Source organism: Garra rufa, unplaced genomic scaffold, assembly GCF_049309525.1.
Source record: "Garra rufa unplaced genomic scaffold, GarRuf1.0 hap1_unplaced_003, whole genome shotgun sequence".
Lineage (NCBI taxonomy): Eukaryota > Metazoa > Chordata > Actinopteri > Cypriniformes > Cyprinidae > Garra > Garra rufa.
In genome coordinates, this window is record NW_027394278.1 from 9,416,619 (window position 1) to 9,431,083 (window position 14,465).

Genomic DNA, 14,465 nt, shown 5'->3' on the forward strand with positions numbered 1-14,465 from the left:
TTCAGGGCTCTGCGACCGCCCGCGGCCGAGGTGGCCGCCGCTGTTTCCGGCTTCCTCCCCGCCGCCTCACAACGGCATCGCTTCTCGGCCTTTTGGCTAAGATCAAGTGTAGTATCTGTTCTTATCAGTTTAATATCTGATACGTCCCCTACCCGGGGACTGCATATTAAATTGATTTTTGGATCAGGGAGCTGGAGCCGGGGCTTGCTCCGTCCACTCCATGCATCGGCCTGGTATTGCAGTGTTTCCAGGAACGGTGCGCTTTCCCTATTTTTGTGTCTAATAGCAGAGCCGGTGACGTCGGGTTCAAAGCCGTGCTTCCCGTTTCTTGAGGTCTCCCCACCCGGCACGCCCATCTGAAGTCTTTGGAGTCTTCTGATAATGAGGTGGGGTAAAAACTCTGGGCTAATAAATAGAACACAAGAACGCTCAAACGACGTGATGTTACACACTTCTGTGCAGCGGGTGGCGCGATGCACCTAAAAGTTGTTTGCGATCCGCCATTAAGCAAGAGAAGAAGAAGACGCTTGGTCAACGCAGGGCACCCGCCCTTCCTTTGCTTGGGATGGGGGTCACCGTTGATAAGGATGGTAGACAGGGAAGCGGTTCCTCTGACAGGCGGCCTAAAGCTTCATACTTACCTGGCAGGGGAGACACCATGATCAAGAAGGTGGTTCACCCAGGGCGAGGCTCGTCCATTGCACTCCGGCCGTGCTGACCCCTGCGAATTCCCCAAATGTGGGAATCTCGACTGCATAATTTATGGTAGTGGGGGACTGCGTTCGCGCTCTCCCCTGGATTTGTTGGTTTGAAAAGGCAGATGTTTTTGTTGGGTTTTTGTCTCTTTTTTCGTTTGTTTGTTTGTTTTGCTGTGGTTTGGTCTTTATCTCTTTTTTTTCCTGGATGATCAATGGTTTAGAGAGTTGTTCAGAGTGAGGAGGTCTGTCACCTGGTGTGTGTGTGTGTGTTGTGCGTGAAAACAAAGTCACTCGCGGTCTTGAAAGATCGCCCCCTGGGGGGCGTTTCAGTTCAAATTTCTCACAGACCTCGCTTTTTGTTTGGACTAAGCGTTGCGTAGCTGTAGCTGTTTGCGTGTTTGTTTGGCTGTCCTTTTTGTATCCTTTTCCTATTTTTTTTGACCTTACAGCGCCACCAAGTGGCCAGTCGCAGCGCCCCTTTACACCTGACCACAGACCGAGCCCCTGCACAGGTGTGCCGATTTGGGTGAACCGATCTCATTCCTTGCGGGAGTTATAGCCATTTTAGCAAACTCGGCCACACGACCTTCCAACGTTTTGGGGTCCCCTCGCCAGGGTGAATGGAAATTTCCGGGTTTTTTGGATCATTATTGACAGTCAGACTCCAGGGAATCTTTCTGCACTGCTCCGGGTCGGACTGGGCCAAATGCCTAGCGCTGGTTTGCAAAAGTAGGTTTTCGACGAAATCCAAAATAGCCGAAAATTTCGTCAGTGCGACGAGCGAATCCGAGGCCTGCTTCTCGTCCGGCTCGAGCCAAGGATTCCGATGACACGAGGCACGTGGCTCTGCGACAAACCGTTTGGGAGTTACGAGCGATGCCGTACTCTCCATCGCTGCAGCGCCACCGCCCGGCCGATCGGGGCGAGGCTCGGTGACGTTGCGGGCGGGGGTGGGTACTGCCGTCCCCCGACGTTTCAGGGCTCTGCGACCGCCCGCGGCCGAGGTGGCCGCCGCTGTTTCCGGCTTCCTCCCCGCCGCCTCACAACGGCATCGCTTCTCGGCCTTTTGGCTAAGATCAAGTGTAGTATCTGTTCTTATCAGTTTAATATCTGATACGTCCCCTACCCGGGGACTGCATATTAAATTGATTTTTGGATCAGGGAGCTGGAGCCGGGGCTTGCTCCGTCCACTCCATGCATCGGCCTGGTATTGCAGTGTTTCCAGGAACGGTGCGCTTTCCCTATTTTTGTGTCTAATAGCAGAGCCGGTGACGTCGGGTTCAAAGCCGTGCTTCCCGTTTCTTGAGGTCTCCCCACCCGGCACGCCCATCTGAAGTCTTTGGAGTCTTCTGATAATGAGGTGGGGTAAAAACTCTGGGCTAATAAATAGAACACAAGAACGCTCAAACGACGTGATGTTACACACTTCTGTGCAGCGGGTGGCGCGATGCACCTAAAAGTTGTTTGCGATCCGCCATTAAGCAAGAGAAGAAGAAGACGCTTGGTCAACGCAGGGCACCCGCCCTTCCTTTGCTTGGGATGGGGGTCACCGTTGATAAGGATGGTAGACAGGGAAGCGGTTCCTCTGACAGGCGGCCTAAAGCTTCATACTTACCTGGCAGGGGAGACACCATGATCAAGAAGGTGGTTCACCCAGGGCGAGGCTCGTCCATTGCACTCCGGCCGTGCTGACCCCTGCGAATTCCCCAAATGTGGGAATCTCGACTGCATAATTTATGGTAGTGGGGGACTGCGTTCGCGCTCTCCCCTGGATTTGTTGGTTTGAAAAGGCAGATGTTTTTGTTGGGTTTTTGTCTCTTTTTTCGTTTGTTTGTTTGTTTTGCTGTGGTTTGGTCTTTATCTCTTTTTTTTCCTGGATGATCAATGGTTTAGAGAGTTGTTCAGAGTGAGGAGGTCTGTCACCTGGTGTGTGTGTGTGTGTGTTGTGCGTGAAAACAAAGTCACTCGCGGTCTTGAAAGATCGCCCCCTGGGGGGCGTTTCAGTTCAAATTTCTCACAGACCTCGCTTTTTGTTTGGACTAAGCGTTGCGTAGCTGTAGCTGTTTGCGTGTTTGTTTGGCTGTCCTTTTTGTATCCTTTTCCTATTTTTTTTGACCTTACAGCGCCACCAAGTGGCCAGTCGCAGCGCCCCTTTACACCTGACCACAGACCGAGCCCCTGCACAGGTGTGCCGATTTGGGTGAACCGATCTCATCCCTTGCGGGAGTTATAGCCATTTTAGCAAACTCGGCCACACGACCTTCCAACGTTTTGGGGTCCCCTCGCCAGGGTGAATGGAAATTTCCGGGTTTTTTGGATCATTATTGACAGTCAGACTCCAGGGAATCTTTCTGCACTGCTCCGGGTCGGACTGGGCCAAATGCCTAGCGCTGGTTTGCAAAAGTAGGTTTTCGACGAAATCCAAAATAGCCGAAAATTTCGTCAGTGCGACGAGCGAATCCGAGGCCTGCTTCTCGTCCGGCTCGAGCCAAGGATTCCGATGACACGAGGCACGTGGCTCTGCGACAAACCGTTTGGGAGTTACGAGCGATGCCGTACTCTCCATCGCTGCAGCGCCACCGCCCGGCCGATCGGGGCGAGGCTCGGTGACGTTGCGGGCGGGGGTGGGTACCGCCGTCCCCCGACGTTTCAGGGCTCTGCGACCGCCCGCGGCCGAGGTGGCCGCCGCTGTTTCCGGCTTCCTCCCCGCCGCCTCACAACGGCATCGCTTCTCGGCCTTTTGGCTAAGATCTAGTGTCTGGTCAAACGGCAGTGACAGCGATCGCCTCTTGCGGGACCTTACGGGCCTGTGTGTGGCTTGTCGCACAGCGCCCCTATCCTTCAGGAGGTAAAGGACAAGCAGCTTTTTACCTGGCGACGACCCGTTCTCTCGGGGAATCTTCTTGTTTTAAGGTAAGGTCTTTTTACTTATTTATTGTTGTATTTATTGTGTTTTTAGAGCTGTGGGTGCCTCCAACATGTCGGCTGCTCGTGCCGGCGTGAGGAGGCACCACAGCGTGCGTTTTAACTTTAAGAAAAAAGAGGATGGTGCTCTCCTGTCTATGTCCAGGTTGGACTTTTCTAGGAAGTACATCCAACAGCTACTAGAATTCAAGGCGGTTGATATTAATTGTTTGATGACTCTGCCCCAGAATCGTGGATTTGATGTAAGTTTTGCATCTGCTTCTTTGCTGAACACTTTCTGGTCTCGGTTTGAAATGTGTAAAGCCAATTTCTCCATGTTCACAGTGGAAAAACTGACTGACAATTCACTGAAAGTGGTGATTGTTAGGATGTTTAATGAAACTGTGAGTGGGGAGGACATAGCAGTGTGGTTGGCAAGATATTGCTCTGTTCGAGGACAACCAGTCAAGGTTTTAGATGAGGATGGCATCTGGAGCTGTGCGTGGAGAGTGCCCATCAAACAATGGGCAGCTCCCAACAGCTACCATGGCCTGAGTCACATACCTTCTATGATTGTGTTGGGTGAGAACAGAGGCTACATTCACTATCAAGGGATGCCCAAGCTTTGTCGCAAGTGTGGCAAACTTGGACATCTTGCTGAGGCATGTCAGGAAGTAGTGTGCAGGAAGTGCAGAGAAATTGGGCACACTTTTGAAGAGTGTCAAAATGGCAGAAAGTGCAACCTCTGTGGTGAATTAACCCATCTCTACAGAGATTGCCCAAAAAGTTTTGCCAACAAATTGAAAAGCAACAAAATGGCCGCCCCACCGGAACAGCAAACCAACGAGGAGGCGGGTCCTGAGGTTTTGGCGGGAGATTCAAATCTCCCGCCAACCTCAGGGATTGGACAGGAAGGAGGAAGTGGGGCGGCCACAGGGGCAGAGTCAAACGAACAGAGGGAGGAAGCCACTCCTCAACAAGAGGAAAATGGAGGAAAAATGGAGGAGGAACAGGACGAAACGGCTTCCTCCCTAAAAACCGTCTCGGAGGTTAGTGGGGAGGATAGTGGGAGTGAGACTGAATGTTCACTCCCAAATGCTCAAGTGCAAAAGAGACCCGCGGGATCTCCTTTGTTTGAAACAGAGGAGAAAAAAGCTAGGGCAGCACATCATCCTGATAGTTCTGACTCAGAAGGTCAGGAGCGCATGTGGCCCCTAGAGTCCCCAAATGAGGTGTCCTTTTTGCACTTCAGGCTAAGAACATCGTCACCAAAGGAGTTACAAGAGGGTCTCTCTGTAACACCTGAAGTGTCGAGCATTTTCCCGCCTGATCCCAGTTCATCTGGGAAAAGGAAAGGGAAAGTGAAACAAGTCACAACATGATTTTAATTGTATTTCTGTAGTCTTTTTTTGTGTTGTTTCTTTTAAATGTCTTATACCTCTGTTTTAACCATACTGCTCATGGCTCTCACCATCTCTACAATAAATGTGAGAAGCGTGAAGAGCAACACACGAGCACAGAGTGTTTTATCCTATTTAAAAGTTTTAAAGTCAGATGTGTTTTTATTACAAGAATGTGCTTTGCCTTTTTTATTGAGCTACAGGAAATGGGAGGAGCTTTGGACCCCCGGTTCATCTATCTGGAGTGGGTCCAATTTTAATAAAAACGACGGTGTTGCCATTTTAATTAACAACCCCAATATTTTGGTGAAGGGCAGCACTGTGGTGAGGGATGGGCGGGCAATTTTAGCAAATCTGACTTTTTTAGGCAAGGATTTTAACATTTTAAATGTGTATGGTTTTACTGAAAAAAATGAAAGGTATAAGCTTTTAGAGGACCTGCAGCCCCACATGCTAGGTAGGGCTCCCCTAGTGGTAGCAGGGGATTTTAATTGTGTTTTATCAAAAAAGGACAGGAAGAGGGTAGGGGAGGATTTTAAAGTTGATAAATCATCAGTTTTATTACAAAGTTTCCTCCGAGATTTTAGGTTAGTGGACTGTTTTAAAGCAATGCATCAGAGAGAGGAGGGCTTCACCTGGTTCAGTGGTGATGGCACCAGAGCCTCTCGCATCGACTATATTTTTACACGAGACTGCCCGCCAACTGATGCTACATTGACCCCCCTCTTCTTTTCCGATCACATAATGCTGTCGTGCACTCTTTCACTCCCCACTGGTGTGACTATAGGTGGAGGGCTGTGGAAGCTGAACTGCTCCCTTTTAGAAGATGAGGATGTAGTCAGAGAGTATAGGGAGCAGTTCAGCCAATGGCAGACCCTCCAAGACTTTTATGATTCACGAGCACAGTGGTGGGAAATGGTGAAGGAACGGACGAGACAGTATTTTAAGAAAATAGGTAGGGAAAAAAAGAAAAGGCGAACGCGGCGCATGATGGGGCTGCAAAAACGACTACAGAGGTATTTTAATCTTTTAAACAATGGTTTTGATTTTAATGAAGATATTAAAAAAGTCAAGGAAGAGATGTCAGTTTTATCCGAAGTAGAAAGTAAAAGTGTTATTTTAAGGAGCAGGGAAAAGGAGATAGAAGAAGGCGAAAAGTGTACCAGGTACTTTTTTAAAAAGATCATTTCACGGGGTGGGGCAATTACTGTTTTAAAAAGTCAAGGGAGGGAGTTTTGCACTAATCAGGACATTTTAAAGGAAACTGAATCTTTTTATCAAAATTTATATAATGAAAAAGAGGTACATGCCAATACAGTAGAAGAGGTCTTAAATTTTTTAGAAAGGAAAGTTGACAGTCAATGCACTATTTTATCCCAAGATTTTACCATTTTAGAAATGCAGATAGCTCTTAAAAGTTTTAAACGAGGAAAGTCCCCTGGAGTGGATGGACTTCCTCTAGAGTTTTATCTGACATTTTGGGATATTTTAGCACAGGACTTACTGACCGTTTTTAAAGAATTTGAGACTCTCGACAGACTTCCCGACAGCTTTAGAATAGGGATAGTTTCACTTTTGCATAAAAAAGGGGACAAGACTGACTTACGGAACTGGCGACCAATTACGCTTTTAAACTTTGATTGCAAACTTTTTAGCAAAATTTTATCAATGCGTATGTCGACCGTTTTAAAGGACGTTATCCACCCGGATCAAGCATGTGCTGTGCCCGGGAGGAAGATCACGGACAGCCTGATACTGATCAGAGACGCCATCTGTTACGCGAGAGACAGAAATATTCGGCTAGTAGTCCTAAATTTAGATTTTGAAAAAGCATTCGACCGAATCTCGCACCAGTTCCTTTTTAAGGTACTGGAAAAAATGGGGTTTCCAGGGAGGTTTATAGCCTGGGTGGGACTGCTATACAACCAATTGGTCAGCAGAATTATAGTTAATGGGCATTTATCCAAAAATGTGAATATCCACAGCGGTGTCCGGCAGGGGTGCCCATTATCTCCTCTCCTGTATGTGGTTTGTATTGAGCCACTGGCACAGATCTTGAGAAGGGACAAATGGATTAAAGGACTGGACCTACCTGGGACAGGTGGACTGACGGCGACCTGTGTTTTATACATGGACGACATAACTCTTTTATCCACGGACGTTTTATCTGTACGAAGAGCAATGGACTTGACTGACTGGTACGGTCGGGCCTCGGGCGCTAAGCTCAACAGGAACAAGTCCGAGGCCCAGCTCTTCGGGCCGTGGGGAGAAGTGGACACAGGTGGACTTGATTTGACTTTTAAAAACAATGATTTTAAAATTTTAGGAGTGAAATTCGACAGAGAGGGTGGAGGACGGGGAAACTGGACGGACATTTTAGGGAAAGTTAGGCAAAGACTAGGGTTTTGGGGACTACGACAGTTGACTTTTGAGGGTAAGGTTTTAATTTTTAAATCTGTGATTTTACCTCTCATTTTACTTGTCTCTTCTGTTTTTAGCCCACCACAAAAATTCCTGGTGAAGTTGGAGAGGGCGGTATTTTACTTCCTGTGGGGGTCCAAGTGGGAGCGCCTAAAGAGAGACGTAATTAAGAAGAAGACAGAAAACGGAGGGAAAGGCCTCCCAGACCCCCACCTGTTTTTAGGCAGTCGTTTTACCGCACTTCATATTCAATATGCAGTGACCCCATCCAGTGGAAACAAGACAGCGGCCATGACCCGATTCTGGATGGGGTCCTATCTAAGAACTTTAAAGATTTTACCTGTTGATTTAAAAACCCCAGTGTCTTTTAATTTGCCTAAGGAGTACTGTTTTATCAAGAAATTTTTAAAGAAGTTTGTTTTAGAGAATCAAGATGTCACCATTTTAACTAACCACAAGCATCTTGTCTCTCTTGTGCAGGACCGGGAACCGGTGAGTCCAGTTCCAGGCCTCACATTACGTGAGGCCAAAGAAGTTTGGAGGAACGCCTCTCACCCCGCTCTCCAGAACAGGCACAAAGACTTGTCGTGGATGGTGGCTCATGAGATCCTCCCGGTCAGGGCGGTTATGCACTCCAGAGGCATGGCCAATAATCCGACATGCCCACGGTCCGGATGCAACTCCCCGGAGACCGTGCGGCATCTGCTCTGGGAGTGCGGCGCTGCGCGGGCCCTGTGGGCCAAGACCGGCCCCCTGTATTTCCCGTGCCTACCAGCAGGTGGGGCCCAGATAGGGTACCAGCTCGCCATCCTTGGGGTGGGCCGGGGCTTGAAGGATTTGACAGCACAGGACTTTACCTCGCTCTGGCTCACCCTTAACGTCATCAAGGATGCCATCTGGGCCACCAGAAATCTGCTGGTGGGGAAGCGCGTTACGGTACCCCTCCATGCATGCGAGCTAAAGGTAACATCAATGCTGCAGGGGTACCGGACGACGATATTCGGACGAGGGGGCCGGGGTCGCACACAAAGGGTCCCGGCCGCCACCGTCCCTGGCTGCCCGTAGATGCACCCTCACCACTCTGGCTACGGGAACAGCGGGCCAGCGGGCCGGAGGAGAGGGGATCTCCGCTGAGCCCAGGCAATAACATCGCACTGGCCTGTTCTGGGGAGTGGGGTGATGACATGCTTGATAAGGACTCACCCCCGGTTTTGCACAAGAGATGACTTTTAAAGTCTTTTAATTGGTGTTTTTATTGTGTTTTGTTGTATAAGATGCTTGTGGTCATTTTAAATCTGTATTTTATGTTTTAACACTCACACATTTTAACACACACAACAACATGGACTTTTAAAACAAGCTAACACAATGGTTTTAAAAGATTATTTTGTTTTGGTTTTTATCAATGATTGTATTTCCTTTTAAACCATGTGTATTTATTCTATTTATTCATGCTTGTTTTTAAAAAATGTGTATTAAAAGAAAAAAATGTATGTGTGAAATAATTGTTTGAAAATGGTGACAATAAAACATTTTCGAAAGAAAAATCTGTTCTTATCAGTTTAATATCTGATACGTCCCCTACCCGGGGACTGCATATTAAATTGATTTTTGGATCAGGGAGCTGGAGCCGGGGCTTGCTCCGTCCACTCCATGCATCGGCCTGGTATTGCAGTGTTTCCAGGAACGGTGCGCTTTCCCTATTTTTGTGTCTAATAGCAGAGCCGGTGACGTCGGGTTCAAAGCCGTGCTTCCCGTTTCTTGAGGTCTCCCCACCCGGCACGCCCATCTGAAGTCTTTGGAGTCTTCTGATAATGAGGTGGGGTAAAAACTCTGGGCTAATAAATAGAACACAAGAACGCTCAAACGACGTGATGTTACACACTTCTGTGCAGCGGGTGGCGCGATGCACCTAAAAGTTGTTTGCGATCCGCCATTAAGCAAGAGAAGAAGAAGACGCTTGGTCAACGCAGGGCACCCGCCCTTCCTTTGCTTGGGATGGGGGTCACCGTTGATAAGGATGGTAGACAGGGAAGCGGTTCCTCTGACAGGCGGCCTAAAGCTTCATACTTACCTGGCAGGGGAGACACCATGATCAAGAAGGTGGTTCACCCAGGGCGAGGCTCGTCCATTGCACTCCGGCCGTGCTGACCCCTGCGAATTCCCCAAATGTGGGAATCTCGACTGCATAATTTATGGTAGTGGGGGACTGCGTTCGCGCTCTCCCCTGGATTTGTTGGTTTGAAAAGGCAGATGTTTTTGTTGGGTTTTTGTCTCTTTTTTCGTTTGTTTGTTTGTTTTGCTGTGGTTTGGTCTTTATCTCTTTTTTTTCCTGGATGATCAATGGTTTAGAGAGTTGTTCAGAGTGAGGAGGTCTGTCACCTGGTGTGTGTGTGTGTGTTGTGCGTGAAAACAAAGTCACTCGCGGTCTTGAAAGATCGCCCCCTGGGGGGCGTTTCAGTTCAAATTTCTCACAGACCTCGCTTTTTGTTTGGACTAAGCGTTGCGTAGCTGTAGCTGTTTGCGTGTTTGTTTGGCTGTCCTTTTTGTATCCTTTTCCTATTTTTTTTGACCTTACAGCGCCACCAAGTGGCCAGTCGCAGCGCCCCTTTACACCTGACCACAGACCGAGCCCCTGCACAGGTGTGCCGATTTGGGTGAACCGATCTCATTCCTTGCGGGAGTTATAGCCATTTTAGCAAACTCGGCCACACGACCTTCCAACGTTTTGGGGTCCCCTCGCCAGGGTGAATGGAAATTTCCGGGTTTTTTGGATCATTATTGACAGTCAGACTCCAGGGAATCTTTCTGCACTGCTCCGGGTCGGACTGGGCCAAATGCCTAGCGCTGGTTTGCAAAAGTAGGTTTTCGACGAAATCCAAAATAGCCGAAAATTTCGTCAGTGCGACGAGCAAATCCGAGGCCTGCTTCTCGTCCGGCTCGAGCCAAGGATTCCGATGACACGAGGCACGTGGCTCTGCGACAAACCGTTTGGGAGTTACGAGCGATGCCGTACTCTCCATCGCTGCAGCGCCACCGCCCGGCCGATCGGGGCGAGGCTCGGTGACGTTGCGGGCGGGGGTGGGTACTGCCGTCCCCCGACGTTTCAGGGCTCTGCGACCGCCCGCGGCCGAGGTGGCCGCCGCTGTTTCCGGCTTCCTCCCCGCCGCCTCACAACGGCATCGCTTCTCGGCCTTTTGGCTAAGATCAAGTGTAGTATCTGTTCTTATCAGTTTAATATCTGATACGTCCCCTACCCGGGGACTGCATATTAAATTGATTTTTGGATCAGGGAGCTGGAGCCGGGGCTTGCTCCGTCCACTCCATGCATCGGCCTGGTATTGCAGTGTTTCCAGGAACGGTGCGCTTTCCCTATTTTTGTGTCTAATAGCAGAGCCGGTGACGTCGGGTTCAAAGCCGTGCTTCCCGTTTCTTGAGGTCTCCCCACCCGGCACGCCCATCTGAAGTCTTTGGAGTCTTCTGATAATGAGGTGGGGTAAAAACTCTGGGCTAATAAATAGAACACAAGAACGCTCAAACGACGTGATGTTACACACTTCTGTGCAGCGGGTGGCGCGATGCACCTAAAAGTTGTTTGCGATCCGCCATTAAGCAAGAGAAGAAGAAGACGCTTGGTCAACGCAGGGCACCCGCCCTTCCTTTGCTTGGGATGGGGGTCACCGTTGATAAGGATGGTAGACAGGGAAGCGGTTCCTCTGACAGGCGGCCTAAAGCTTCATACTTACCTGGCAGGGGAGACACCATGATCAAGAAGGTGGTTCACCCAGGGCGAGGCTCGTCCATTGCACTCCGGCCGTGCTGACCCCTGCGAATTCCCCAAATGTGGGAATCTCGACTGCATAATTTATGGTAGTGGGGGACTGCGTTCGCGCTCTCCCCTGGATTTGTTGGTTTGAAAAGGCAGATGTTTTTGTTGGGTTTTTGTCTCTTTTTTCGTTTGTTTGTTTGTTTTGCTGTGGTTTGGTCTTTATCTCTTTTTTTTCCTGGATGATCAATGGTTTAGAGAGTTGTTCAGAGTGAGGAGGTCTGTCACCTGGTGTGTGTGTGTGTGTGTGTGTGTGTGTGTGTTGTGCGTGAAAACAAAGTCACTCGCGGTCTTGAAAGATCGCCCCCTGGGGAGCGTTTCAGTTCAAATTTCTCACAGACCTCGCTTTTTGTTTGGACTAAGCGTTGCGTAGCTGTAGCTGTTTGCGTGTTTGTTTGGCTGTCCTTTTTGTATCCTTTTCCTATTTTTTTTGACCTTACAGCGCCACCAAGTGGCCAGTCGCAGCGCCCCTTTACACCTGACCACAGACCGAGCCCCTGCACAGGTGTGCCGATTTGGGTGAACCGATCTCATTCCTTGCGGGAGTTATAGCCATTTTAGCAAACTCGGCCACACGACCTTCCAACGTTTTGGGGTCCCCTCGCCAGGGTGAATGGAAATTTCCGGGTTTTTTGGATCATTATTGACAGTCAGACTCCAGGGAATCTTTCTGCACTGCTCCGGGTCGGACTGGGCCAAATGCCTAGCGCTGGTTTGCAAAAGTAGGTTTTCGACGAAATCCAAAATAGCCGAAAATTTCGTCAGTGCGACGAGCGAATCCGAGGCCTGCTTCTCGTCCGGCTCGAGCCAAGGATTCCGATGACACGAGGCACGTGGCTCTGCGACAAACCGTTTGGGAGTTACGAGCGATGCCGTACTCTCCATCGCTGCAGCGCCACCGCCCGGCCGATCGGGGCGAGGCTCGGTGACGTTGCGGGCGGGGGTGGGTACTGCCGTCCCCCGACGTTTCAGGGCTCTGCGACCGCCCGCGGCCGAGGTGGCCGCCGCTGTTTCCGGCTTCCTCCCCGCCGCCTCACAACGGCATCGCTTCTCGGCCTTTTGGCTAAGATCAAGTGTAGTATCTGTTCTTATCAGTTTAATATCTGATACGTCCCCTACCCGGGGACTGCATATTAAATTGATTTTTGGATCAGGGAGCTGGAGCCGGGGCTTGCTCCGTCCACTCCATGCATCGGCCTGGTATTGCAGTGTTTCCAGGAACGGTGCGCTTTCCCTATTTTTGTGTCTAATAGCAGAGCCGGTGACGTCGGGTTCAAAGCCGTGCTTCCCGTTTCTTGAGGTCTCCCCACCCGGCACGCCCATCTGAAGTCTTTGGAGTCTTCTGATAATGAGGTGGGGTAAAAACTCTGGGCTAATAAATAGAACACAAGAACGCTCAAACGACGTGATGTTACACACTTCTGTGCAGCGGGTGGCGCGATGCACCTAAAAGTTGTTTGCGATCCGCCATTAAGCAAGAGAAGAAGAAGACGCTTGGTCAACGCAGGGCACCCGCCCTTCCTTTGCTTGGGATGGGGGTCACCGTTGATAAGGATGGTAGACAGGGAAGCGGTTCCTCTGACAGGCGGCCTAAAGCTTCATACTTACCTGGCAGGGGAGACACCATGATCAAGAAGGTGGTTCACCCAGGGCGAGGCTCGTCCATTGCACTCCGGCCGTGCTGACCCCTGCGAATTCCCCAAATGTGGGAATCTCGACTGCATAATTTATGGTAGTGGGGGACTGCGTTCGCGCTCTCCCCTGGATTTGTTGGTTTGAAAAGGCAGATGTTTTTGTTGGGTTTTTGTCTCTTTTTTCGTTTGTTTGTTTGTTTTGCTGTGGTTTGGTCTTTATCTCTTTTTTTTCCTGGATGATCAATGGTTTAGAGAGTTGTTCAGAGTGAGGAGGTCTGTCACCTGGTGTGTGTGTGTGTGTTGTGCGTGAAAACAAAGTCACTCGCGGTCTTGAAAGATCGCCCCCTGGGGGGCGTTTCAGTTCAAATTTCTCACAGACCTCGCTTTTTGTTTGGACTAAGCGTTGCGTAGCTGTAGCTGTTTGCGTGTTTGTTTGGCTGTCCTTTTTGTATCCTTTTCCTATTTTTTTTGACCTTACAGCGCCACCAAGTGGCCAGTCGCAGCGCCCCTTTACACCTGACCACAGACCGAGCCCCTGCACAGGTGTGCCGATTTGGGTGAACCGATCTCATTCCTTGCGGGAGTTATAGCCATTTTAGCAAACTCGGCCACACGACCTTCCAACGTTTTGGGGTCCCCTCGCCAGGGTGAATGGAAATTTCCGGGTTTTTTGGATCATTATTGACAGTCAGACTCCAGGGAATCTTTCTGCACTGCTCCGGGTCGGACTGGGCCAAATGCCTAGCGCTGGTTTGCAAAAGTAGGTTTTCGACGAAATCCAAAATAGCCGAAAATTTCGTCAGTGCGACGAGCGAATCCGAGGCCTGCTTCTCGTCCGGCTCGAGCCAAGGATTCCGATGACACGAGGCACGTGGCTCTGCGACAAACCGTTTGGGAGTTACGAGCGATGCCGTACTCTCCATCGCTGCAGCGCCACCGCCCGGCCGATCGGGGCGAGGCTCGGTGACGTTGCGGGCGGGGGTGGGTACTGCCGTCCCCCGACGTTTCAGGGCTCTGCGACCGCCCGCGGCCGAGGTGGCCGCCGCTGTTTCCGGCTTCCTCCCCGCCGCCTCACAACGGCATCGCTTCTCGGCCTTTTGGCTAAGATCAAGTGTAGTATCTGTTCTTATCAGTTTAATATCTGATACGTCCCCTACCCGGGGACTGCATATTAAATTGATTTTTGGATCAGGGAGCTGGAGCCGGGGCTTGCTCCGTCCACTCCATGCATCGGCCTGGTATTGCAGTGTTTCCAGGAACGGTGCGCTTTCCCTATTTTTGTGTCTAATAGCAGAGCCGGTGACGTCGGGTTCAAAGCCGTGCTTCCCGTTTCTTGAGGTCTCCCCACCCGGCACGCCCATCTGAAGTCTTTGGAGTCTTCTGATAATGAGGTGGGGTAAAAACTCTGGGCTAATAAATAGAACACAAGAACGCTCAAACGACGTGATGTTACACACTTCTGTGCAGCGGGTGGCGCGATGCACCTAAAAGTTGTTTGCGATCCGCCATTAAGCAAGAGAAGAAGAAGACGCTTGGTCAACGCAGGGCACCCGCCCTTCCTTTGCTTGGGATGGGGGTCACC

The 14,465-nt window shown here is 50.2% G+C and overlaps 10 non-coding genes and 1 pseudogene across 10 annotated transcripts; all 11 read left to right on the forward strand.

The window, feature by feature from the left end:
• Positions 1-76: 76 nt before the first annotated feature.
• On the forward strand, positions 77-267 carry LOC141310916 (U2 spliceosomal RNA). The gene has a single exon (XR_012348393.1). It is a non-coding gene; the product is annotated as a U2 spliceosomal RNA (small nuclear RNA).
• Positions 268-633: 366 nt separating this feature from the next.
• Positions 634-797, forward strand: LOC141310720 (U1 spliceosomal RNA). The gene has a single exon (XR_012348199.1). It is a non-coding gene; the product is annotated as a U1 spliceosomal RNA (small nuclear RNA).
• A 951-nt stretch (positions 798-1,748) lies between these two features.
• Positions 1,749-1,939, forward strand: LOC141310917 (U2 spliceosomal RNA). The gene has a single exon (XR_012348395.1). It is a non-coding gene; the product is annotated as a U2 spliceosomal RNA (small nuclear RNA).
• Positions 1,940-2,305: 366 nt separating this feature from the next.
• On the forward strand, positions 2,306-2,469 carry LOC141310721 (U1 spliceosomal RNA). The gene has a single exon (XR_012348200.1). It is a non-coding gene; the product is annotated as a U1 spliceosomal RNA (small nuclear RNA).
• Positions 2,470-8,952: 6,483 nt separating this feature from the next.
• LOC141310994 (U2 spliceosomal RNA) lies at positions 8,953-9,123 on the forward strand (annotated as a pseudogene).
• Positions 9,124-9,489: 366 nt separating this feature from the next.
• LOC141310722 (U1 spliceosomal RNA) lies at positions 9,490-9,653 on the forward strand. The gene has a single exon (XR_012348201.1). It is a non-coding gene; the product is annotated as a U1 spliceosomal RNA (small nuclear RNA).
• Positions 9,654-10,604: 951 nt separating this feature from the next.
• On the forward strand, positions 10,605-10,795 carry LOC141310918 (U2 spliceosomal RNA). The gene has a single exon (XR_012348396.1). It is a non-coding gene; the product is annotated as a U2 spliceosomal RNA (small nuclear RNA).
• A 366-nt stretch (positions 10,796-11,161) lies between these two features.
• Positions 11,162-11,325, forward strand: LOC141310725 (U1 spliceosomal RNA). Its single transcript, XR_012348203.1, has one exon. It is a non-coding gene; the product is annotated as a U1 spliceosomal RNA (small nuclear RNA).
• Positions 11,326-12,292: 967 nt separating this feature from the next.
• LOC141310920 (U2 spliceosomal RNA) lies at positions 12,293-12,483 on the forward strand. The gene has a single exon (XR_012348398.1). It is a non-coding gene; the product is annotated as a U2 spliceosomal RNA (small nuclear RNA).
• A 366-nt stretch (positions 12,484-12,849) lies between these two features.
• LOC141310726 (U1 spliceosomal RNA) lies at positions 12,850-13,013 on the forward strand. Its single transcript, XR_012348204.1, has one exon. It is a non-coding gene; the product is annotated as a U1 spliceosomal RNA (small nuclear RNA).
• Positions 13,014-13,964: 951 nt separating this feature from the next.
• LOC141310921 (U2 spliceosomal RNA) lies at positions 13,965-14,155 on the forward strand. Its single transcript, XR_012348399.1, has one exon. It is a non-coding gene; the product is annotated as a U2 spliceosomal RNA (small nuclear RNA).
• The last annotated feature ends 310 nt before the right edge of the window (positions 14,156-14,465 follow it).